The sequence below is a fragment of the Sarcophilus harrisii genome, chromosome 2, assembly GCF_902635505.1.
Source record: "Sarcophilus harrisii chromosome 2, mSarHar1.11, whole genome shotgun sequence".
Lineage (NCBI taxonomy): Eukaryota > Metazoa > Chordata > Mammalia > Dasyuromorphia > Dasyuridae > Sarcophilus > Sarcophilus harrisii.
In genome coordinates, this window is record NC_045427.1 from 45,428,591 (window position 1) to 45,456,538 (window position 27,948).

Here is a 27,948-nt window from a genome sequence, read left to right on the forward strand (position 1 = left end):
ATACTCTCCTGCCTCAAGACTGTCTTCTTTTAAGGGAAAGGGACCTATATGTGCACGAATGTTTGTGGCAGCCCTTTTTGTAGTGGCTAAAAACTGGAAACTGAATGGATGTCCATCAGTTGGAGAATGGCTGAATAAATTGTGGCATATGAATATTATGGAATATTACTGTTCTGTAAGAAATGACCAACAGGATGATTTCAGAAAGGCCTGGAGAGACTTACACGAACTGATGCTGAGTGAAATGAGCAGGACCAGGAGATCATTATATACTTCAACAACAATACTATATGATGACCAGTTCTGATGGACCTGGCCATCCTCAGCAACGAGATCAACCAAATCATTTCCAATGGAGCAGTAATAAACTGAACCAGCTATGCCCAGAAAAAGAACTCTGGGAGATGACTAAAAACCATTACATTGAATTCCCAATCCCTATATTTATGCACACCTGCATTTTTGATTTCCTTCACAAGCTAATTGTACAATATTTCAAAGTCTGATTCTTTTTGTACAGCAAAATAACGTTTTGGTCATGTATACTTATTGTGTATCTAATTTATATTTTGATATATTTAACATCTACTGGTCATCCTGCCATCTAGGGGAGGGGGTGGGGGGGGTAAGAGGTGAAAAATTGGAACAAGAGTTTTGGCAATTAATGCTGTAAAGTTACCCATGCATATATCCTGTAAATAAAAAGCTATTAAATTAAAAAAAAAAAAAAGACTGTCTTCTTTTTTGTTCAATTGAACAGATATTTATAATGTTTCTGAAACATGGAAATCCTTCAATCCAAGAAACACTTAGAGAAATCTAACCCATCCTTCAAGACCCAGCTCAAATTATACTCCCAGGATGCTTTGTTTGTAAAGCAAAATTTGAGCCTGAAGATAAACTGGGAACTGGGAAGTACCCAATGGTGGGAGGTGGGAAGGGTCTGAGCTTAAGGATACCAATGGTTCTCATCCATTGAATGAAGAGACAACCCTTCGAGTTTCCCTATGGCAAGGTATAATCCATATAATGCTTAGGACCCTTCTCTTGACAAAATTGATCTAAGCATAATTTTTGGAGCAATTCTCCAAAAACAATCTCTCTGAATTGGTACTTTCCTTCTTGGGAAATCTGGAAAGTCAGGTTCTGGCTCATTTTATTTTTATCAAAAGGGCCCCAGTACTCCTGCAATCATCCAGTTTATCAAAACATTCACAATAATAGGATAGGCTTTCTTTAACTTGACAAAAAAAAAGACAGATTTGTATTCACGATACTCAACCATTTGGAAAAAATTTTTTCAGGGTGTCAAGAAAATCTCCTTTTGGCCCATCCTACCTTACCTTTAAGATTATACAGACTATCTCCAAAAATAATTGGCCCAAGGATAGGGACAAATAATTTTCAGAAAAAGAATTTCAAAGTATTAATAACCCCATGAAATGATGCTCCAAATCACAAATAAGAGAAATGCAAATTAAAACAACTCAGGTTTATCACACACCTTGCAAATTAGCAAAACTAATAAAAGGTGGCGATAGTCAATGTCAGAAGAATTGTGACACACAAGTACACTGTAGTACATTGTTGGTGAAGTTTTAAACCCATACAATAATTTTAGAAAGTAACTTGAAATTATATATATATAAAGTAACTAAAATATTCATACTCTTTGACCCAGAAATTCTACTACTAGAATTATACCCTAAGGGGACTGTTGACAAGAAGAAATTTTCCATGTACATCAATATATTCACAGCAATATTTTATTATGAAAGCAAAGAATTGGAAACAATAGTTAGGTAAACTACTTTATATGGTATATGAATATTTTGGAATATTACTGTGATGAAATAAATGATAAATGTGATGAAAAGAAGCAGAGAAAGATCTATATGAACGGATGTAGAGTGAAGGCAAAGCCAAGAATACAATATATACATTTGTCAACAATATAAATATAAAGAACAACCACTAAAAGATAAAAATTTAATGTTGGCAAAAAACAAATAAAAGCAAATTACAAACAAAAAAAACATACAAGAAAACATCCCCACCCCATCCCTTTGTTGAGAACCCAAAGTGTGACATGTTGCACATATTTCCAGATTTCTACAATGTATTCTTCAATTTTGTTGATTTAAAAAAAAAAATCATCTGTTGTACGGGCTTGCTCTCTGTGAGGGGAAGTGAGAGAAATATTGGCGAAAAGGTTGGTGATATTAACAAAAAATAACCCAAAGACTTCAATAAAATTTAATTCTTAAGAAAACAAGGAAAAAATTCCAGGCTAAATGACTCAGTACCAGAAAAGAATTCTAGTCCTTCCTTAGTGCATATGGTTTCCTGTCGGTTTCCTGTCGTACTGATCTTTCTCGTATCAACAAGGACAAGACTGGAACTTTGTTGCTTCTGAGATTGTTTCAGCATTTCTTTCTGGCATTATCTTCCTGGTTCATGTGATTCCTTGAAAGGGCTATTCTGGTCATCTTTGTCCCCACCGCTTTGCTTAGCCCGGCATCCACAATGGAGCATGAGTCAAAGGAACAGAAGAACCTGGCCATGTTTGTCTTAAATATCAACATTGGTAAGCATAGCTGCCACATTTTAGGAAGGAAATTGATAAAGAAGGGTGTCTATAAGAGACTAGCAGAATGGCAAAGGGCCTAGGTGGCTAGGTAAAGAGTCTACCAGAAAAGTGTCACGGTGGACAGAACATTCAGAAAGAAATGAATTCAAATTGAATCTCGGACATTAATTGGCTATGTAATCTCAGACAAATCACTTCACCTGTCTGCCTCAGTTCCCTCAACTGAAAAAGGGGATAATAGCATCTACCTCCCAAGGTTGTTCGTAAGGATTAAATGAAATAATATTTGTAAAAACATTTAGCATTGTACCTGGCCCATAAAAAGTACTTAAAATGCCCCCTCTTCTCTTCCCTCCTTCCCTCCCTCTCTCCTTTTCTCCCTCCCTCCCTCCTTCCCTCCCTTCTCTTTTCCCTTCCTCCTTCCCTCCCTTCTTCTCTTCCTTCTTCCCTTCTTCCTTCCTTCCCTTCCTTCTTTCCTCCCTCCCTCCCTTCCTTCCATCCTTCCTCCTTTCATTCTTTTCCTCTTCCCTTTCTTCCCTCTTCCCTTTCTCTCTCTCCCTTCCTTCCTTGGCAATGCCTGGAGAAGAAACGACTTAAAGAAGATAAACAGTTGTCTCCAAGTATTTGAAGGGCTATCTCCTGGAAGATACATTAGATTTGTTTTGTTTATCTCTGAGGGCAGAAACAGAGACAACAGGTAAAGATTGCAAAGACACCAGTTTAGACTTGATAACAAGGATAAAAAGAAAAAAGTCCTAATAATGGGAGCTGTCCAAATGAGAGCTTAATGAGCTGCTCTATGGGGAGTTAGTGGGTTCCCCTCACTGGAGGTTTTAAGGAAAAGGCAAGATGGCTATCCCTTGGTGTAGTGAATAACACCCTCCCCACATACAGAGTTTCCAGGTAATTAATATTCAATCAAATAAATCTTTAAGACTGTGGTTTGTTAAGATTAAGTTGGTTATAAATTCCTAATTGGGGAGGGAAGGGAGAGAAGGAGGAAAAATTTGGAACACAAGATCTTGCAAAAATGAACATTGAAAACTATCTTTACATGTATTTGGAAAAACAAAATACTATTGAGGAAAAAAAATCCTAATTAACACCTCCCTCTTATCAAAAAGTATTCCTGTAACCAATAAAACTTTCTTTACTGTAAGCAAATAGAAAGTTTCCAGTTTTTAAAATTACAATCCTTCAGAATATTGTTTTCAAACACTTCCTTTAACTGTTCAGCTCATCGTAATAGTATATTAATGTGGGATTAGCACATATATAAAGCATACACTGGAATGCAGTCAAATTACATAAGAATGTGAAGAGAATTTGAAAGTGGTGATCTATGAAACTGTAATATCTGGTTCAGTAGGAGATGGGTAATAACTGAACATGCTTATTTTTTTGTTTTTACCATAGACAATTCATTCAATACAATCTGGAATATGCCCCATAACAACTTTTGGTTACAACTGGAATAAAATTAGTGTCTCTTAGGTAAATTCATTTGTGACTCACCTACAAAAAATACTTTACTTATGCACACCTAAGATTAAATCCTTAGCAGAGTCTTATGTTCCTAAGGAAAGAATGAAGAACTCAAAGTATATAACAAAGTAAATAGCTAGAGTGAAAATTATATTTTGGGGAAAAAAAGCATGAGTTGATAATTATGTCAAATATAAAAATTGGGTTCAGAATTTTTTCCAGTTATTGTTTGAATTTCTTAAATATATCAACATATTAATTTGCTACCTTACATCACCAGGCAGTTGTAAGTAATAAACTAAAATTCATCCCTTTCTGGGGCTTGAATTTGAAGTGAAGAATGATATAGACGAACAGCCAAAGTTCAATGACAGTGGAGTCAATGCCAATTTAAAAGGCACGTTTAGCTTTAGTTTACATAACTAGATTAGTAAATACCAAACTCATAACCTAAAGGGCTGAAATCATATCCTCATGGATTCTTATAGATTCTCCCTTCAGCGAGAAGGGAGTGTTTCTGGCAGTGTTTAGATAAAGAGAGAAATAGCAAGGAGAAGGAGGAGAAATGTAAATTCTCTGGTCTAAAGTTCTTTATTTGATGTTCTCGTTAGAGATAACAGTTTGATGTAGATCTCACCACATGATAAAAGAGAAAAATTACTAGCTGCTTCCTTATATCTCACTTCACTTATAGCTTACTAAGAATTTAGGCAGTGTGATATAATGGTTAGAGATTAATTCTTTTCCTTTTATAAGTTCTAGTTCTCAATTAAAATTAAATCTTAAGCTTAATTATTGGTAGAATCTTAGTATTCTGCTTTTTATGGATTGCTATACCCACTTCACAGAAAACCATTATTACAATTTTTTCTATCTAAAGAGTTTTTTTTAAATTTTTACATCAGTCTTTTAACAGTTAAATCTATAACCCAAGAGAATACAAAAAGAGCTCATTTTTCTAAATCATAAATATGTTAGGCATTATTTTCATGCAATTAATAAATTGATAAGCTGAAGTAACTTGACTTAAGACCACCCAGGTAACCTATTTTCTTATCAATACATATTTCCAACACTTTGCCTTAATGCCAAATAGTAAAATAAATTCTGACATATCATAAGCATAGGAGACACACATTTCACTTAAAATGAGACCAGAATAAATTCAGTCATAGTACATATATATATATATATATATATATATATACACACACACACATGTCTATACCTACTCCTGTTTTTTTACATAACAAATTCTATTCCTGACCTTCATTTCATGTTTGTGTATATCTCTTATTTTTATAGTATTTCCTAAAAGTAACATTGTTGAATTCAAACTTTAATCTGCTTTCAATTTCCATTTTATGGGTAAATTCATCCCATTTGCATTCTAAATTATAATTACTTATTGTATATTTTCTTCCTTCCTATTTTTCTCACTATCCTTCTAACCTATTCTTATCCCTTCTCATTCCCCGTTTTACTTCTACTTACTACTTTGCCCTCCTGTTCTTTAATCCAGTGGATCTCAAAGTATGGTCCAGAGAATTTCGGGGGTCTCTGAAACATTTTCAGAAGGTCTATGAATTCAAAATTATTTTTTTGTTTCTAATATGGTAAGTATCTATAAATGTAACCCACATGAACAAAAACTCTTTAGAAAGATCCTGAATAATTTTTAATAGCATAAAGATATTAAGAACAAAAGTTTGAGAACTACTGTGGCTTAACCTTCTCCCCTTTTAAGAATCCCTCTCTTATCATCTCCCTTTACTCTTGCCTTCTTGCTTTTTTCTGAATTTAGAAGACTTTTATACCCTTCCAAAAATGTGTATGTGTGTTGTTCCCTCTTTATCCCATTCTTATTAATCTAAACACCTTTTAAACTCCACTTTCCCGTTTCCTTACCCTCTTATTTCTTTATAAATTTAGAAGACTTTTAAGCCCTTTTAAATATATATATATAATTCTTTCTCTAACCCATATCTGACATGATGTGGGAACTGCTGGCTCTCTTCCCCATATCAGTTCTCTTCCTCTTGTACCTCATTCATATAAAATAATTACCCTTTTTACCTTATCCTATATATTTTTGCTTTTTAGAATCACATTATATTCAGCTTTAGCTCAAATTTTCTTTCAGACTACCCAGTTAACATGGGAGACTTTGAAATACCTTAAATCAGGTGCGTACCTTCTGACAGGGAATTTCTCTGACAAATGATATCTAACTCTTATTGATGGATATTTAATGAGAAGATAACTAAAAGTCTTCAGCTCCTTCTATTGACAACATGGTTGGATCAAGAGACTCAGCAGCTTCAAGGCATTTGAGCAGTGGAAGTAATTTTCATTTGGGCTCTTCTTGATGGGGTTTGGCTTCCCTCTATTCTCGATCAGGGAGCTAAATGATGAGGTTCAGTGCAGGGCGTTGTGGGAACTAGTTTTCTCCTTCATGAGCTAGATCACCCTAAACTCAAATGAAGGGGATCAAGGACAAAGAGACATGTCTTGTGAAAAAGATCTAGCTGAGACTAGCTTTAGTTTATAGAGTAAGCAAAAAGTAAGGGTCTCTGCTCTATAAACAAAAGCAAGAGTCCTTATCTAGGTACATGTCCTGGGTCTGGGAGATTACCTTACTAAGTTATGCCCTTCAGAGACTGACCTTTTGAGGATTGGGGTCTTAAGAAAGGAGGATTAGGATAGATTGCAAAGTAAATAATTAGTTATTAATATGATAGTATAATATTAATTTCTCCTATGGGGGGTAGTGCAGAGGGGATTCTGATTTAGATAGATGGCTAATGAAGTTGCTCCCTTCAAATACCCTGTGATTTAGTGACATGGCAACTCAGAAATAGTGTAACTATTTTTTGGCAGCATTCATGTGCTATCTTCTTAGGGTTCCATTCTCTCCTTGCCTTCGTCCTTCCAAACATCTTCCTGTTAATCTCTGTTAATTTACAAAATCCATAATTCACTGGACTACTCCTTCATTTGTCTACCTATTATGTTATAAGCTTTCCATTTTCATTTTATTTCTGCATCAGAATAAACACGCTGTCAGCTACTTAGTCCAATGCACAAAAGATCACTGTAAAGCATCTGAGTAACCATCTCTTCAAGGACTTTTTGTGAAGAGATGAAAGGGATGAGAAAAATCTGTGGGTGACATCATATAAGAGCTTGACCTATAAAGTATAGCAATATCTGTCTGTCTGTCTCTCTTTCTCTCTCTCTCTATCTCTTTCTGTCTCTCTCTGTCTCTCTTCCCCCCCTTCTCCTTCCCTTTCCCTTTTCTCTTCCTGGTTCATTTCTCTCTTCCTCCCTTCTTCCCTCTCTCTCATTCTCTCTTGTTCTCCCTCTGCCTCCTCCCTCACTTCCTGTGATTTCATTGATGTAGTAGGGAACTCCTGGTATGGATATTCTCTTCACTGATGAAACTCAAGCAAACCAACAAGCATTTTAAGTACTTGTTATAATGTTAGTCACCGTATTAAGTGCTAGAGACACAAATACAAGCAAAAGGTAAGCTAGAACCTGTCCTCAAGGAGTTTACATTCTAATGTAGAAAGTTGTTGTTGTTGCTGTTTTTTCAGTCATATCCAACTCTTTGTGAATTCCTTTTTAGAGTTTTTTTTGGAAAAGATACTGGAGTGGTTGTCCATTTCCTTCTTCAACTCATTTTACACCTGAGGAACTGAGGCAAACAGGGTGAAGTGACTTTCTTGACTCCAGACTCAGCGCTCTATCCACTGTGCAACCTCACTGTACTTAATCCAAGAAGATAATCCATAAAAGAGAGCTGAAAAAGATGGGAGGAGCAATGATGAGAAGAATCTGCCAAGGCATAGAGTTAAGGTTCAGAGAATCAGAACCAGAAGAGGAAAGAAGGATGGGCTGTCCCAGGTTCTTCCTCAAATTCGAGATTCAAGGAAGAGTTCACCTATAGGAGAAGGGTTCTGTGGGGGTGAGGGATGTTTCAGGTTATGGAAATCATAAGTGTTCAGGGAACTCCCAGGGCATCGGAGTCAGGTGGGGGAGTCAACTCTTTTGAAAGGTTTAGAAAGCTGCCTGAGGTACCAAGAAGTCAAGTAATTTGCCTGTGGTCATTCAGCTGGTATGTAATAGAAATAAGACCTGAACCTAAATTTTCTTGAATCCAAGACTGATCCTCTATTCACTCTCCTTTAATTTTGTTCTTAGTGGTCAATTTATTCCCTGGAACACTAACAGGATTTGCCTTTTTTTTCTTTTTGAGGTTCTCCCAACAGCAAGCTTTTAAAGGGAATATTTTGATCCTTTTTTAATAGACAAGAAAATAGACTTAGAGAGAGTGCTTGCTTATGGCAGCATAGCTACCAATCAATCAATCAGTTTCTATTAAGTACCTACTATGTATCTGGCCATGGGCTGAGAAGTGATTAGGATCTGAATGAATTATGGTGGTGACTGTGCAAGAAGAAAATTATACATAGGAGATGTTGTAAAGGCACAAACAAGATGTGAGGGGCAGCTAAGTGGCACAGTGGGTAGAACACCAGCTCTGGAATCAAGAATGCCTAAAGAAAGAAGGAAACAATAGAGCAGTAATGAACTGAACCAGCTACACCCAGGGAAAAAACTCTGGGACATGACTATGAACCACTACATAGAATTCCCAATCCCTCTGTTTTTGTCCGCCTGCATTTTTGATTTCCTTCACAGGCTAATTGTACACTATTTCAAAGTCCAATTCTTTTTGTACGGCAAAATAACTGTTTGAACATGTATACTTATATTGTATTTAACTTATACTTTAACATATTTAACATGTATTGGTCAATCTGCCATCTGGGGGAAGGGGTGGGGGGAAGGAGGAAAAAAGTTGGAACAAAAGGATTTGCAACTGTCAATGATGAAAAATTACCTATGCATATATCTTGTAAATAAAAAGCTATAATAAATAAAAGAAAGAAGGAAACAAGGAAAGGAAGGAAGAAAGAAATAAGGAAAGAAACAAGGAAAGGAAGGAAGGAAGGAGGGAAGGAAGGAAGGAAGGAAGGAAGGAAGGAAGGAAGGAAGGAAGGAAGGAAGGAAGGAAGGAAGGAAAGAAAGAAAGAAGAAAGAAAGAAAGAGAGAGAAAGAGAAAGAAAAAAGAAAGAAAGGAAGGAAGGAAAAAAGAAAAGGCAGTGATTTCAGTTAAAGTGAGGAGTCTAGAAAGGCACTGAAGTTTCAAGCCTGGATAACTGGAAGGCTAGTATTGCCCTTGATAGAAATGGGAAAATTTGGAAGAGGATGGGGTTTGAGGAGTAAAGATAATGAGTTCTATTTTGGATATATTGAGATAGCTATATAACAATCCGAGATGTTCAAAAGGCAGCTTTTGGTGATACAGGGATAGAATGCAAAGGAGACAGACTCAGGCTGGATAAATAGATATGAGAATTGTCTGCCTAATGATGATAATTGAACCCATAAGGAGTTAAGATCAAGTGAGAAAGCAGAGGAAAAAAAAGGAGACTGATGTGCATACATAAAGTACAAGCAGAACAAACAGATAAAAGGTAACCTTGGGATAAGAAGGAATTAGCAGCTGCAGAGATACAGAAAGGCCTCAAGCAGAAGGTGGTTTTTGAGCTGAGAAAATTTTGATTTCTAAGATGTAGAGGTGAGAAGGGGAAGGTCTACTCAGAAGGCCAGTCTGCTTGGGAAGGCTGGAGGAGAACAATGTGTTTTAAGACTGAAAAGGAAGGTTAAGGTCAGATGACTAAGAGTTTTACTGTAAAACACAAGCTTGTTTGGTCCTGGAGGTAATAAAGATTTACTGCAATTTAAGTCAGGGGATGACATAGCTAGATTTGCTGTAGGAAAATCATTTCAACAGATCTACAGAGAATAGATTGGAGTGGTGAGAGGCTTGAGGCAGGAGAGCAACTAGGAGGTCTTTGCAATGGTCTAGGGAAGAGGTGACAAGGCCCTGAATTCAGAGGGCAGCTCTGTGAGTGGAGAGAAGAACTGAGAAATAGGATGGGGCCAGAAATAAGATTTAACAATGCCTGAGAGCTATGTGAGATGAGCATGAGTGAGGATTGCAGAATGACACTCCAATTCCAAGCCTCAGATGAAATGTGAGGATGGCGGCAACTCTAATAGTTATAGGAAAGTTTGGAAGAGGGATTGAATAAATGGGTGAAATGAATGAATCAAAGACAATGGATTCTGTCGTGGGCACGCTGAGTTCGCAATGTCCAGTTTCAAATATCTAACAGGCAATTAGTGATTTTTGAAGCTCACAGACAGACTGGGGCTGGATCTATCAATCTGGGAATGAGATACATGGAGTTGACAGTTAAACCTATGGGAGCTAATGAGATATAGGCAGAAAAGAGAATCTGGAACAGGTCTAGGGATACAAGCACAGAGAAGGGTCAGGATATGAATGATGATCCAAGTAAAGATTTGTTGATTAAATTTGATCATTGTTGATTAAAGTCACTCAATCCTGATAGCCAAGAAATAAGAAAGAAAGGAAGGAAGGAAAAAAGAAGGAAGGAAGGGAGGAAGGGAGGAAAAAAGGGAAGAAGGAAGGAAGAGAGGAAAGAAGGGAGGAAGGAAGGAAGGGAGGGAGGAAAGAAGGGAGGAAAAAAGGGAGGGAGGAAGGAAAGGAGGAAGGAAGAAAGATAGATGATGAGGTATGAAAAAGGCCATTAGATTTATGGTATTTATGAGATCATCAGTAACTTTGGAGAGAGAACATTTAGTTGGCTGATGAGATCAGAAGGCAAATTGTAGAATGTCAAGAAGAGAATAAGAGAAGAAGAAATTAGAGGCCATATTCATCATAATCATTCATAATCAATCATAATCATTCATCTGGCACAGTAAGTGCCAGAGCCAGGATTCAACCTGAGTCTCCTGACTTGAAGTATGATATTTCTCCTCCTCTTCTTCCTCTTCTTTCTCTTTCTCTCCCTCCTCTTCCTCTTCATTTAAAAAAATTTAATATGATATTTTATTTGTCCCAAATTATGTTAAAACAATTTTTTAATATTTTAAAATTGTTTTCAATTCCAAATTCTCTTCGTCACTCCCTTTCTCCCTTCCCCCCTCCCTGTGACATTCTTTCTAATTCACACAGTTGCCTCCTATTTCATATTAGGTATTCCAGCCTAACATATAGTAATAACTTGATAATCAATAAAATATATAATAATATAAATAAATAAGTGACCACTTAATAAATAATAAATCCTTAATGCTTATTGAGTTGATGTGACACATATAGGATGTCTATATGCTCACATGGGCTGGTTTCCTGTAGGAAGCACATGAATGATTTGTTGGATGGCCAAATCACCAATTTAGTTTTCCTTTGGATCTTTATAAGTCTCTTCTGACTGAATATCCTTTCTGATGTCTTTCCAGGATGTAAATAATAATGATAGTTTGCCTTTCCACAACACTTTAAAGTTTGCAATGCACTTTTCATATTTTAACTTATTGAATCCTCACAACAGGTAGGTATTTCTATTATCTTCATTTGCAGATGAAGAAACTGAGACTGGAGAAGGAAAATGGTTAGCCTAGGATCACAGGGCAAGTCTAAGTAAGTATCTGGACTCAAGTCTTTAAATGTTCTATCCATTTTTCTTCCCAGATGTCTCCATTCTTCCCAGTATATGGAAGTGACCCAAGGTCCTTTCAGTGGACGGATAGCAAGCACTAAAGGTTCTATCCCTCTAGAAGGTGTTTGCAGACATGGTGACCCCTGAGGTATGTGAGAAGGTAAAGTATCAGGTGGTGACAGTGTATGTGAGAGGCCATGTTGTACAATGGAGTCAGAAGAGCTTTGGTGAGCGATATCACCTCTGACAGTCACTCATATAACCACTGGAAAAAAACACCATTCTCTAAACCTGAGTACTTTCATCTGCTAAATGGGGATCCTAACAACTGTAATCACCCACCCCCAGTATCACTTTCCTGGATGGGTTTCTAGGGGAAGTGGGAATGATACTTATGAAAACAAAGGTGGGAAAAACAACTGAAATAAACCCAAGAATAGACTGAAAAGTCATGTACTGAAGATAACAATTTTTAAGGTGGCAGTTACCAAAATATACAAAAGAGAAGATACCAGGGGCATGAAAAAAAGGGTAGACCTTATTACAACCAGAAAAAAAATAACCTAAAAGAATATCAGTGACTGTTGGTGCACAGTCTGTTATTTTGTTTGTACAAAGTTTTTTGTTATTGTTCAGTTATTTTCAGTCATGTCCAATTCTTTGTGACCCTATTTGGGATTTTCTTGGCGAAGATACTGGAGTGGTTTGCTATTTCCTTCTCCAGATCATTTTGCAGATGAGGAAACTGAGATAAATAGGTTAAGGGACTTACTCAGGGTCACACACTATTTGAACTCTTCCTGATTCCAAAGCCAGTGTTCTATCCACTGTCCTACCTAGCTGCCCATGTAAAGTTTTAAAAAGACTAATATACGTACATTAAAGTCATCCCTAACAGATGGGAAAAGTCAAGCTTTCACAAACCACATTACACAGCATAGCTCATTTTTACCATCCTACTAGGCTTCTTGTTTATTGACTCACAAACACATTTGGTTTTGTAGAAAAAAAGGCCTTAATGGATCTCACGCAACACAATGTCTCCCATGCTTATATCAAATCATACAAACACACCTACAGAGATGACCCTCTGATCATTAACATCAAGTTATAAAAGATGTTTGCCAAAGGTGTTCACTACTATCATGGGACAGAACCAGAGCAGAGTCCAAGCCAAAAAGGGATTCTCTATAGTTGGTGTGGTCCTTCAGATGATCCTGTTTATAGATAACATTGTGCTGATCTGGTCTCCCAACTCCCCTCTGGCTGGGATGTTTTCCAGGCTTTCTTCAAGTCTCATTTAAAATCCCTCCTCCCAAAGGTCCTGACCTTAATGCTAGCACCCTTGATGCTTCCCTCTGAGATCACCCCCAATTGATCCTGTTCATAGCTTGTTTATATAAATTTTTTATATGTTGTCTCCATTAGATTTGAGCTCATTGAAGTCAGACATTATTTTTGGCCTTTCTTTGCATACCCAGTACTTAGCACAGTATCTAACAAATAGTAGGTACTTAATAAATGCTTGTTGACCTGACTGATTATATAAAGTTTTAGACATAGTAGAGTTTTTTAAATTAAATTCATAATCACTTCACAAAAGCAAATTAAGACGACCTTGAGATACCGCTACACAGCTCTTAGATTAGCTAAGATAACAGGAAAACACAATGACAAATGTTGGAAGGGATATAGGAAAACTGAGATACTAATAAATTTTTGGTGGAGTTGTGAACAGATCCAACCATTCTGAAGAGCAATTTGGAACTCTGCCCAAAGGGCTATAAAATTGTGCATACCCTTTGACCCATCAATGCCATTACTGGGTCTGTATCCCAAGGAAATCATAAAAGAGGAAAAAGGACTCATGTGTGCAAAAATGTTTGTAGTAGCTTTTTTTGTGATGGCAAAGAACTGGAAAATGAGTAGATGCCCGTCAATTATTGGAGAATGGTTGAATAAGTGATGGTATTTGAATGTTATAGAATATTATTGTTCTATAAGAAATGATCAGCAGCATGATTTCAGAGAGGCCTGGAGAGACTTATATGACCTGATGCTAAGTGAAATGAGCAGAATCAGGAGATCATTGTACACAGCAATGGCAAAATAATACAATGATCAATTCTGATGGACATGGCTCTTCTCAACAATGAGATGATTCAGGCCAGTTCCAATGATCTTGTGATGAAGAGATAGCCATCTACATCCAGAGAGAGGACAGTGGGAACTGAGTGTGGTTCATAACATAGCATTCTCACTCTTTTTGTTGTTGTTTGCTTGCATTTTGTTTTCTTTCTCATTTTTTTCTTTTTGATCTGATTTTTCTTGTGCGGCAAGATGATTGTATAAATATATATATATATATACATATATTGGATTTAACATGTATTTTTACCATGTTTAACATATATTGGATTACTTGCCATCTGGGGAGGGGGTTGGGGGGAAAAGGGGGAAATTTGGAACACAAGGATTTGCAAGGGTCAATTTTTCAAGGGTTGAAAAATTACCCATGCATTTGTTTTGAAAATAAAAAAGCTTTAATAAAAAAAATAAAGGCAACAAAAAAATAATCACTTCACACAGCTTTAGGCTCACTATCTATATAGGAAAATACAAATGAATGGAGAATTCAGTAGGATATGCAATCTATATGTGTATTATCATAATCCTTGAACACTACAAAGATACAAATTATTCTCTCCTGGTTCTCCTCCTACCTAAAAGACCACTCCTTCTAAATTTCTTTTGCTGAATCTTCATCTAGGTCACACCTGCTAACTATGGCTATCTTTTCTCCAGGACTCTTTTCTTCTTCCTCTGTATTATTTCTCTTGGTGATTTAATCAGACTTGAGAAAATCATTTGGCAGAGATGTTTAGAGCAGCTAGGTGCCACAGTGGATGGAGCATTGGGTTTGGAATCAGGAAGACATCTTCACGAGTTCAAATCGAGCTTCAGATATGTACTAGCTGTATGATGATGGGCAAGTCACTTAACTCTGTTTGCCTCAGTTTCCTCATCTATAAAAAGTGAGCTGAAGAAGGAAAAGATAATCCATTTTGGTATCTATTCTAGCCTTGGGGAACTACCAGTAAAAAGAGACATGAAGTCTAGTGCTCAAGGCATAGCAGAAAGACCAGTTCAGCACAATATTATCTGCTAACAGAAACATCCAAAGGTCCTCACCATTTATAGAAGATCCCTTTTTGACTTGACTTTTGTTTGTTCCATGACAGTGATGAACACCTTTGATAAACAGATCTTTTATAACTTGCTTGATGTTTACAATTCAGTTTTCATCTGAATGCAAATGATTCTCAAATTTACTTGTCCAAACAAAACCTTTCCTGATCTATGGTCTCATATTTTCTTTCTTTTTTTTATTATAGCTTTTTATTTACAAGATATATGCATGGGTAATTTTTCAGCATTGACCCTTACAAAACCTTCCATTTCAACTTTTCCCCTCCTTTCCCCCACTCCCTCCCCCAGATGGCAGGTAGACTAATACATGTTAAATGTGTCAAAGTACATGTTAAATACAATACATGTGTATATATCCATACAGTTATTTTGCTGCATAAGAAGAATCAGACTTGGAAATAATGTAAAATTAACCTGAAAAGGAAATCAAAAATGCAAGCAAACAAAAACAGAGGGATTGGAAATGCTATGTAGTGGTTCACACTCATTTCTCAGAGTTCTTTTGCTAGGTATAGCTGATTCTATTCATTATTGAACAATTGGAGCTGATTTGGTTCATCTCATTGTTGAAGATGGCCAATTCCATCAGGATTGATCATCATATAGTATTGTTGTTGAAGTATATAATGATCTCCTGGTCCTGCTCATTTCCCTCAGCATCAGTTCATGTCAGTCTCTCCGGGCCTTTCTGAAATCATCCCGCTGGTCATTTCTTACAGAACAATAATATTCCATAACATTTATACACCACAATTTACCCAACCATTCTCCAATTGATGGGCATCCACTTAATTTCCAGTTTCTGGCCACTACAAAGAGGGCTGCCATAAACATTCTTGCACATACAGGTCTCATATTTTCAACTGCTAATTGGATCTATGTCCCTTAGACATCTTAAAGTCAACATGTCCAAAACCAAACTTATCTTTTCTGTGAAACTCTCCCTACTTCCTTACTTCCCTATTACTGTCAAGCACACCATCACTCCCCTAGTCATCCAGATTTTTGACCTAAGCATTTTCCTCACTTTCTCACTTTTACTGCTGCCTTCCTCCCAATTCTTTGCTTATTGAGTCTTGTAATTTCTATCTTCACAATATCATATGTATTTTGTATACATACACATACATAGATAAGCATACATACACATATACATGTTTATATATATATGTATTTTGTATACATACACATACATAGATAAGCATACATACACATATACATGTTTATATATATATATATATATATATATATATATATATATTTATATCTATGTACACACTCCCTTCTCTTCTCTTCTCTGACACTGGCTGGTGCAGGCCCTCATTCTGTCACACTGGACTACAGAAATAGCCTGCTGGTTGGCCTAACCATCATAAATCTCTACCCCATCCAGTCCATCTCCCACTTAGCTGTCAAATTTATTTTCCTAAAGCTTAAGTCTAACTAACCATGCTACTCCCTATTTAATATACTCCAGTGGTTCCATATTATTTCCAGGATCAAATATAAAGCCTTTTGTTTAGCTTTTAAAGTCCTTAAAGCCTGTCCCTTTCCAACATTTCCAGTCTTATACATTATATCTCCATGCCTTTTCACCCCTCTATATGTTCTTCAGTCCAATAATACCGACCTCTTGACTGTTCCATAAACAAGACATTATATCTCTTGGCTCTGGTCATTTTCTCTGTCTATGTGTCATACCTGGAATACTCCCGCTTCTCATCTACTGGCTCCTCTGAATTTCTTCAAATCCTGTCTTCTGAAAAAAAGCTTTTCCTAATCCTCCTTAATCTTAGTACCTGACTCTGAGAATGTAAAATGTATATATTTTATGTGTAAATGATTGTTTGCATACTATCTCCTCAATGGATTATAAGTTTCTGGAGAAGGACTTTTTTATTTGTTTATATTGTTCATTGTCTTTTTTTGTATAATCAGTGCTTGGTATGGACTAGAATTACAAATGCTTGTTGATTGATTGCTTTTGATGGGGCCAGAACCAAACAAGAGAAGAATAAATGTTCTTTTCTTTCGAGAATTGCAAAATTCTTTTAATGACCCTTAAGACAAAGGTCTATATTTTTAATAGCAATATTTTTCTCAAGACTCTATGTAATTGAGAACAATTAATCAATCAAAAAGCATTTATTTAGTATTTACTCTATACCAGTCAATGTGCCAAGAGCTGGAGCTATAGAGAAGAAGCAAAACAATCCCAGCACTGAAGGAGTTTGAAGGAGTGAGATAAAACTACATTTGTAATTTCAGTTGCATTTGATTTTCCATGACCCCATTTGGGGCTTTCTTGGCCAAGATACTGGAGCGGTTTGCCATTTCCTTCTTCAGCTCACCTTTTTTTTTTTTTAGGCAATTGGGGTTAAGTGACTTGCCCAGAGTCACACAGCTAGGAAGTGTTATGTGTCTGAGGCCAGATTTGAACTCAGGTCCTCCTGACTTCAGGGCTGGTGCTTTATCAACTGGGCCACCTAGCTGCCCCCTTCAGCTCACTTTTTACAGATGAGGAAATTAAGACAAACAGGGTTAAGTAACTTGCTAGTAAGTGACTGAGGTTGGATTTGAACTCATGAAGATGTCTTCTTGATTCTAAACCCAGCGCTCTATCCACTGTGCCATCTAGATGCCCCAAACAACTATGTTAGGGGCATGCAAGATATAAACAGGGTAGATGGGAGTAAATTAGTGAGAGAAGGCACTAGCCACTAAGGAGACTGAGCAAGATCACCTGTACAAAGTGGGATTGGCGCTTATACTAGAAGGAAATCAGAAAGCAACAAGGTAGAAGTGAAGAGGGAAAACATTCTAGGCAAAGGCAGAGAGTGAGGACATGAGATGCTATAGGAGAAGAATGGCAAGTAGGCAAGTATTGCTAAGTCATTCCACATGTGGAAAAGAGCAAAGGCGGCTAGAAAAGGAGGAAGCTTTAAATACAGGAGGACTTTGGGGGTACAACAGCTAGAGTGTTGGACCTGGAGTCAGGAGGAACTGAATTTATTTATTTATTTTTTAGATCCTCAGTGATGATCCCTTTCTATTCATTTTTTATTTTTAGTAGTTTACTTTTCCAAATACATGCAGATAGTTTTCAACATTCACCTTTGCAAAAACGTTTTGTAACAATTTTTTCTCCCTTTGTTCCCCCTTCCCTCTCTTCTAGACAGCAAGCAATCTGATATAGGTTAATCATGGGCAATTCTTCTAAACATATTTCCATATTTGTCATGGTGCGCAAGAAAAATAAGATGAAAAGGGGAAAAAACATGAGAAAGAAAAGAGAAACAAGCAAACAATCAACAATTTTTTAAGAAGATGAAAATATTGTGTTTTGATCCACAATTAGTCTCCATAATTCCCTCTCTGGATGTGGATGGCTCTCTCCATCACAAGTCTATTAGAATTGCCTTGAATCACCTCATTGTCAAAGAGAGCCAAGTCCATCATAGTTGATCATCACATTATGTTGTTACTATGTTCTCCTGGTTCTACTCACTTCATTTAGCATCAGTTCCTGTAAGTCTTTACAGGCTTTTCTGAAATCACCCTACTCATCATTTTTTTATAGAATAATAATATTCCATTATATTCATGTACCATAACTTATTCAGCCCTTCCCCAAATTCATTTTTCAATTTCCTTCCACTACAAAAGGGGCTTGCACATGTGAGGGACCTGAATTTAAATCTTACCTCAGACACTAGTGATTGCACAAACCGATTAACAGACTCTGTCTTCCTCAGTCTTCTTAACTATAAAAGAGTAATATAACCCCTACTTCACAAGGTTGTTGTGAGGATTAAATGAGATATTCATAAAGCATTTATAAATGCTTTATAAAGATTTCATAGTGCATCTCACACTGAAGCTGCCAAAAAAATGCTTATTCCTCCTTTTCTTTCTCTTTTGTAGTTGATCCTGGAGGCAATAGGATAAGAAGTTGAATGAATGACAGGGCTGGTTTACATGATTAAACCGATTCTTTAGAAAATAATTATGGCAGCTGAGTGGAGGACGGATTGGAGTAGGTAGAAACTTAAGGCAGGAAGAAAAGTTAGAAGGATATTGCTGAGACAGGAGAGAATGACTGTACCAAGATGGTGGCTATGCAAATAAAAGGAAGGAGGAATATGAAAAAGATGTTAGGGATTGGAGATGACACAAGAGGTATGGCAACAGACTGAACGTGGGAGGTGAGCAAAACTGAGGAGGAAGTAATGGCACCAAGATTTAAAGCCTGGATGACTGGGAATAGGGAAATTTAAGAAAGGAGAGGATTTAAGGGGAAAGATAATGACTTCTGTTTGGGATGTGTTGAATTTGAGATGCCTTCGAGGATATCTAATTCAAAATGTCCAAAAGGTACTTGGTGATATGGGACTATACATTAGGAGAGAAATTAGAGTCAGACTGATAAATCCAAGAATTATATGGGTAGATATGATCATTGAGCTCATGGGAGTTGATAAGATCATCAACTGAAATAGTATAGAGAGAAAAGAGGAAGGATCCAGACCTAGCTATGGTGGACATCTATGGTTTGGAGGTGTGATTCGAGTGAGTACCTAGCAAAATGGAGAGAAGGAGTTGCCAGATAGGTAAGAGAAGCACCAAAAGAAAGCAATGTCAAGATCACCTTGAAAGGAGATGTTATCCAGGAGGAAATATTTATCTGCAGTATCCAAGCCTGCAGAGAAATCAAGAAGGATGAAGACTAAAGAAAAACCATTAGATTCAGTGATTTAAGAGATCACTAGTAATATTGGTGGGAGCAGCTAGCTGATACAGTGGATAGAACTCTGAGTTTGGAGTCAGGAGGATTTGAATTCAAATTCAGGTTCTGGTCCTTGCTAGTTGTATGACTCTGCACAAGTCACTTAATGCTGTTTGCCTCAATTTCCTCATCTGTAAAATGAGCTGGAGAAGGAAATGATTCTAGTATCTTTGGTCAAGAAAACCTCAAATGAAAAAAAAAAATTTTAAAAGACCCCCTCAAATGGGGTCACAAAAAACTGGACATGACTAAAAATGACTAAACAACATACCTGTATCTACCTCACAAGGCTGTTACAATGATCAATAAAATAATATGTGAAAAGCATTTTGGGGAGATGGAGCCAAGATTGCCAAGAGCAGACAAGACTCTCTGTAACCCCTTCTAATCTCCTCTCAAACCAACAGCAGCTTAAGCCTCCTAACTGATTTTGAAGTCAAAAATCCACAAATACTTGGAGTACAACACATTTCCAGATGAAGATACCTTGGAAGAACTTCAGAACAGGTCTGTTTCAATTGGGCAGGGGGACAGTCTGCCGAAACCAGACCACAGCATAGGGAGATTGGGGCAAGAGGCTGTAGTGGAGAGTCAGAGTGTCGTAGCTTCCTCACACCTGGGAATCTTCTGTGAGCCTCTTAGGCCACTGGGTCCTGGTTGCAAGCAGGTGGTTTGGTAGATTTGCTACTAAAGGCAAATTGTAAACCACTGCTCCCCGGAAGAATGCCAGGACCTAGCTACCATTACCCAGCACTGGAAATCAATCAGCAGAACTGTCCCAGGACAAATTAAAGCAGCTGTCACTCCTTTGCATTGAACAGACCTCAAGCCTTAAAAAAATTAATAAAAGAGAACTCTCATCATATCTTCTATGGAGAGAGAGAAGAACAGACCTCAAATCCTGAGGTTCCTAAAGGCAGCTCCAGAAGAAGTCCCAAAGAGAGAGTGAGCTGGTCTCCATTTCACAGGTCTTTCTTTGAAAAATTGCATAAAGGATCTTAAAAGAGAAGAAAAATGGGGAAATGAAATGAGATCATTACAAGAAGGAATGGAAAAAATGGAAAAAGAATGCAATGAACAAAAAAATTAAATTGGCAATTGAAAAAGGAACTAAAAAAGGTAACTGAAGAAAATAATACACTAAAAATGAGAATCGAACAAATAGAAGTGAATGACTCAATAAGACTTAAAGAATCAGTCAAACAAAAGCAAAAAAATGAAAAAATAGAAGAAAACATGAAATATCTCCTAGGAAAAGCAACTGACTTGGAAAATAGAATGAGGAGAGACAACCCAAGGATTATTGGGCTTCCTGAAAGCCATGATGAAAAAAAAGAACCCAGACATTATCTTATAGGAAATAATAAAAGAAAACTGCCCTGATATTTTAGAATCAGAAGGTAAAATAGTCATCAAAAGAATCCAGCAATCACCTCCCGAAAGAGACCCCAAAATTAAATCCCTGAGGATTATTGTGGCTAAATTTCAGAAGTATTGTACCAAGGAAAAGATATTGCAAGCAGCCAGAAAGAAACAATTTAAATACCGAGGCACCACAATTAGGATTACTCAGGACTTAGCAGCTTCCACCTTAAAGGATGGAAGGGCCTGGAATCTGATATTCTGAAAAGCAAAGGAACTGTGATTACAGTCAAGAATAAGCTATACAGCTAAAATGAGCATTATCTTTCAGGGAAGAAAATGGATATTCAATGATATAGATGAATTTCACCTATTTCTAATGAAAAGACCAAAACTGAGCAAAAAAAAAAATTGATCTCCAAACACAGAACTCAAGAGAAGCACAAAAAGGTTAAAAAGGAAAAAAAACTCTTGAGAATTATATTTCAGTTATGGGTATACTTAGAGAATGTAGGTATAATTTGATTTTATTATGATAATATGAAAAAGAAACTAGAGGTAGAAAGGGGCTCATACTGGAAGAAGAGGGAAAATTAGATAAAATAAGGGAAATTACATCTCATGAAGAGGCAAAGAAAACCTATTATAATTGAGGGAAAGAAGGGAAGGAGAGGAGCATTGTGTGAATCTTACTCTCATAAGATTTGGCTCTAAGAGAGAATATCAGACATATTTGGAATCATAAAGAAACTTGTCTCACCTTATAGGGAAATAGAAGGGAAAGGGGGAAAAGAAAGGGAAAGACTAATAGAAGGGAAAACAGAAGAATTAGGGGAAAGGTGTAAAAAGGGGAGGGACTCTAAAGGGGGAGGACTGTGAGGGAGGTGGTCATCAAAAGAAAAGCATTTTGGAAACCTTTATATGCTATATAATAAAATCAATTATGATAGTGATAAGCATTCTGGAATAATGGATACACCTTTGCAGTCAGGAAAACCTGTGTTTCAATCCTGCTTCTGACATATAGTAGCTATTTGCCTAGTTCTTAATGCTTCTCTAGTACTATATATTACAGAGGATAGGCTAATCTGTGTTGGTGGAAGGAGTTTCCACTCTGGGACTTCCCAATTCTGATGAAATCATAGATCTAAACAAAAGAAAAAAAATGATGAAACAAAGGACAATTTTAAAATTACTCTAATTCCTATTTAGCGTCCTTTTAAAATGATGCTGGCAGAGTGGAAGAAAAAGGCAGAGATTGATAAAAGTCACACAGTTTTTTAGTCTGTCTATAAATAATAACTTGGATTTTGGTATTCTAAATGTGACATTCTTATCTAATGATGAATAAGTTGTTAGTCTACTGCTAGAAGAATTGAATCATACCCTCATGACATTCTTACAACTGAAACTGATCTCCACAAGGAAGTTGCAGCTTCTAAGTGAATGGCTTACTGGCTTTCTTTGTAGAGAAAAGTAAAGGAATTGGCCAATTTAGTATATCTCAAGAAACATCAAGTCATGGGATGTTGGTCATTTTGTCTTGAGTTAGCAAAATGATCACCATGGAGAAAATTACAACTTACATGTCAACATATCTGGTACAGAAGACACAGAAATACAGAAATTCAAGGAAGAACTTTGACAAGATCTTCCATGTAAAATCAATACTCAGTAACTTCAATGCAAAGATGGGTATGAGGAATGTGGGGGGAAATATGTTGGAAAATATTGCTCAGGACAAAGAAATCAAAGTAGTCAAAGGATTATAGACTACACACCTAAATATTATGAATATTTCTTTCTGGAAGTTAAGCAGGAGGTACTACTATCCTCAAAAGTATAAAACTGATAATATCCTAGCTGAGACCAAAAACTGGCTACTGATTTTGGAGGAAATTTTTAATCAGTTGTCCTTATATAATCAGACCATTCACTTGTTATGTCAGAGATCAAAATCAGTATCAAATTAAAATATGAATGAGAAGATGAGGCATGTACTCAAATGAACTACAATCTGACCAACCTATTTAAATATGCTAGATTTACTGAAATGTGAAATGGAGAAGGAATCCAACATCAATGTGGATTATGACATGCCTATGAATTTAAGAAACATGAGAAACATGAATTAAGAAGCATGGGTATGTTGGAACTAGTTTCTACCAGCTCAAGACTGCTGATTGATAAATTTTTGCTTGAGCATTTATACCTTGAAAATTGACAAGTGCTACAAAATTAGACTTGATTTATTGTTTGCTAATTATATAGAATTTAGAAAGTGATGGAGAAAACGTTAATAAAGCAGATTAAATTTTAAAAGTTCACTTTTTCTTTTGGTGTACCAATTGTTAAAAACTTATCAGGACACCTTATTTTGCCAAGAACAATTTCGAGTACAAACTCATTTGTAAAGTCTTATACAGGAGAAATCATGAAGAGTATCGACTCATAAAGCAAGAAGAAGTGGTGGAAGGAAAAATAAATTTTGGCATGATATTTACTTGAGAGATCATTTCAAACAAAGATGGGAAGAACAGCTACACCAGATTAAATACACTCAGAGGAATTTCTGTTCTGGAAGTGACATATTTTGAGATGTTGAAGAACCAACTCTTTAGATTTCTGAGAGTGGGGAAGATTTTTTGAAAATCATAACTATTACTAATACTCCCAAAAAGATGATGAAGAGAATATCTGCTATTATAGGTATCCAAATACCTATTTTTCATTTTTGCAAAGCCTTTTTGAGAATGATATATTCACATATTGAGTGTATCCCTGGTGACAATATGAGAAAAGACAGATGTTCCCAAATGATATTCTACAACAAACCACTCTTTGTAGTCACTAAACTGATTTGAAAAATACAGAGAATAAAAGATTCCACATCATTTATGGTTTACCGAATTAGACATGAAAGGTAATTCTGAGATTATTGTCTAGTCCCTTTATCTTACATATGGGGAAACTGAAGCCCAGAGAAGGTAAGAGATTTGCCTGAGACACATATCTTAAGTAAACAAGACCAGAATTTGAATTCACTACTCTATTTTCAAATTTGGTCCATTTTCAAGCTTGTCTACTCTAAAAACATTTGGTAGAGTAGGATAAAGTTGTGGAGGCTCTTCTAACATGTGTTCAAGATTTCTTAACAGTTGTGACAGAAATAACTATGATGATGCTTTGATAATCAGTATCAAATGAATACTGTCCCAGTGCTTAATATAGTGCTTTTTACTCAGGGACTATTCAATGAGTGTTGATTGTATACTACATTCTATAAGGAATTAAAATTGTGGGTCACTCACATGTCCATGGATAGATGTATAATGGGCATAAAACAGGCTGTAACATATTTTGAGCCATGAATCCCATGCATGAAGTAACCTAAAAGATATCCCCAAAGGGCAAGAAAGGATATGGGCTTCTCATGTGGCAAGAGTTAGAGACAGCCCACTGATGCCAGATGTTTAACCAGCATTCTTTTTTTTTCCAGAAAAAGAATTTTATTTACATTCTTGCAAAAAGTAGGTGTCCAACAAATAGGCGCACCCATTTCCCCAGCATTCTTGAGGAAACCTCATAGCATGTTGGGTAGACTCCTTGTTAAGGGTTTATGGAAGGACATGGAGAAAGAACAGGCATTAGATTTGCTTAGATTTGTTATGATCTGTATCTTGAAGACTCTATCTACCTCCTTGATGAGATCATGGATGCACTAGATCAGCCTGGATGATGAACATCAACATGTTGGTCAAAAGATGATTAATTTTTATTTCCTGCAAAATTCAAGAGCATCTATTAAGTTCTAGAGGACTTTCAATCTGCCTTGATGAAGGAGTATATTCACTCATGAAATTCCAGATTCTTGAACCATTAAAGAATTCACAAAGTCATACCCAGCACTTCACAGATTGTTTACAGTTACTTACGTTGTTCTCTATTGGGCATCTAAGTGGCCCAACAATAGAGTGTTGAACCTAAAATCAGGAAGATTCATTTAGAGTTCAAATCTGTCCTCAGACACTAGCTATGTGACCCTGGGCAAGTCATTTAACCCTGTTTGCCTCAGTTTCTTTATCTGTAAAATGAGTTGGAAAAGGAAATGGCAAACCACTCCAATATCTGCCAAGAAAAACAACTAGACAACAAATGGCCCCTGATTTAGAGATTTTCTTTCTTCTTCCCCCCTCTTCTCAACTTCCTTTTGTGTATTGTCTTTCCACATTTGAAGCTTCCCCTTACATTAGAATGTAAGCTTTTTGAGGGCAAAGTCTATATTTTTCCTGTCTTTGTATTCCCAATACTTAGCACAGTGACTGGCACATAATATGCACTTAAATGTTAACTGATTATTGGTACAAATCAACTATAAGCATTCACTCCAAAAAAGAGATTTAGTCACCTTGTTACCTTGGACAGGACCCTGCTCAGCTTTCCTGAAGATCCCTTTAGTAGAGAAAGGCAGAAGGAAAAGTGTCATTCACTTGGTACAAATCAGCATAACTGTATCAGTAGCACGCAAGTCCCTTGTTGCCCTACCAATCCAAGGTGGACAAAGGTAAGGAGACTTGGGAGATATTCTTTCCTTCACCCACATGTACATTTCCAATCATTATTACCATGATATAGGAGGGCAGCATGCTAGCTTTTTAAAAAGCATAAGCTTTAGAGTTAGAATAACTGGTTTCAAATGAACCCTGATTTTACTATCCATGTGATCCTGTGAAAGTCGTAACCCTGGCCCTCAGTTTCCTCATCTGTAACATGACATCTTAGGTCTCCTATGATCCCCATAGGTTTAGGGCAGAGAGTCAAAAAGCTGCCACACACTCATGCCTCTTGCTGCCTGCCCCAGTCTTCTTTGGATGGGTAGGATGGGTAGGATGGGTAGGATCCTCCAAACACCAAGTAGCATCATGGAATGGGACCTGAGAGACCAACCCAACTCCATCACACTGACAATATCCACACTTGGTGAATTTATTTAATCATCGATGACAGGACAATTTAATCCCTTAATACATGGAAATGTCCTTGGATATTAAGGGGAAAGATTGTCCCAAATAGACCAAAAACACTACAGAAAAAAGATAGATTTACGTATGACAAAATGAGGTTTTGAGGGAGGAAGGAATAATTCACTTTATTTTTATTTTGTTTAATTCACTTTACAAAAAGTCTCAGGGTGAGTTTCCTTTAGCTTAGGGTCCATTAACTCTTTGAAAAATTATTTTCTTCTGATAACTATATTTCAGGGAACTGATTTCTTTTGTAATCTCATGTATTTCATATTTGGTACATTCAACATGTTCTTCTAAGAATAATATATTATTCTGAATGATAATTATCATTTATATAGCATTATTATGTGCCAGACATATTGAAAAGCACTTTGAAAATAATATCTAATGATTCAGGCCTGTTCCAATAATCTGGTGATGATGAGAGCCATCTACACCCAGAGAAAGGACTGTGAGAACTGAATGTAGATCACATCATAGAATTTTCATTCTTTTTGTTGTTTGCTTGCATTTTATTTTCTTTCTCAATTTTTTCTTTTATTTTGATCTGATTTTTCTTGTGCAGCAAGATAATTGTGTATATGTATATGTATATATATATATATATTTATATATGTATATATTGGATTTACATAACCATGTTTAACATATATAGGATTACCTGCCACCTAGAGGAGGTGGCAGAGGAAAGGGAGGGAAATTGGAACACAAGGTTTTGCAAGGATAGATGTTGAAAAATTATCCATGCATATGTTTTGAACATAAAAAGCTTTAATAAAAAAATTCACTTAAAAAAAAAGAAAATAATATCTCATTTGATGCTCGTACCATTTCCACTAGGTATTATCCCTGTATAAAATAAGTTGAGAAGCCCTGATTTTTTAGATAAGGCAGGAGTCACGTTTTTGCCTTTCTTTATGATTTATTAATTATATAATAATGATTGATATTCATATATAATAATATATATAAATATAATAATCACATACAATTAACCAATATACTAATAAGGATAATAATAGGCAGCATTTATATAGTGCACTAAGGGCTTTACAAATATGATCTCATTTGATCCTTGCAATGATCTTGAGAGGCAGATGATATTATTATTCCCATTTTACAGAGAAAACTGAAGCAGACAAAGGTTAACTGGTCACATATCTAGGACATATCTAAAACTGGATTTGAATTCAGGTATTATGTGACTCCAAGTCTATCTATCTATTGCTTAACACAGGCCTGGCACATCATAAGTATTTAATAATAATTTTATTTATATATATATATATATACATATGTATATTGATTCAGTCTGGAGAGAACTTTTTTTTTTTTTTTTTTTGCTGAGGCAATTGGGGTTAAGTGACTTGCCCAGGGTCACACTGCTAAGACGTGTTAAATGTCTGAGGTCAGATTTGAACTTAGGTCCTCCTGATTTCAGGGCTGGTGCTCTATCCACTGCGCCACCTAGCTGCCCCTAATAATTAATTTTTGACTAACAGACTGAAAGCCAGTTCTTGAACTGTATTTAATACTCAATTTGATTTACAAAGATAAAAAATCAGTGCTTTTAAGAACATGCCATGTCCTCAGTGAGCTATAGCATACTTCCCAGAATCCTGTTGCTCCTACTTAACAGTACTCAAACCCATAGATCACTACGAGCCCCAGCCTCTTTCCCAACCTGCTATCAGCAGTTTGCTGCTATGTGAAATGGGCCTTAATGGGCCTGCCCCTCATCCTGGTTTGGCCTGACCACCATCCTACCTAGCTGTGTATTCCTGAGAGTCTCCTCCTTGGCAGTGTACCGGGACTCATGCCAGTGCAGCCAACATGGCATCCCCCATAAGTCATCCCATGGGAATGAACTCACAGGCTTTT

The 27,948-nt window shown here is 36.5% G+C and overlaps 1 protein-coding gene across 2 annotated transcripts in view; it reads right to left on the reverse strand.

The window, feature by feature from the left end:
- The window catches only part of DPEP1 (dipeptidase 1), a 46,018-nt gene that overhangs the window by 15,903 nt on the left and 2,167 nt on the right, over window positions 1-27,948 (reverse strand). The window contains exon 2 of one of the 2 annotated variants that reach the window (XM_031950113.1): window positions 25,449-25,492. The exons of the other annotated variant lie outside the window; for it this stretch is intronic. The gene's annotated coding sequence lies outside the window, so the exon portion shown is untranslated. The remainder of the gene's footprint in view (window positions 1-25,448; window positions 25,493-27,948) is intronic. 2 annotated transcript variants of the gene reach the window in all.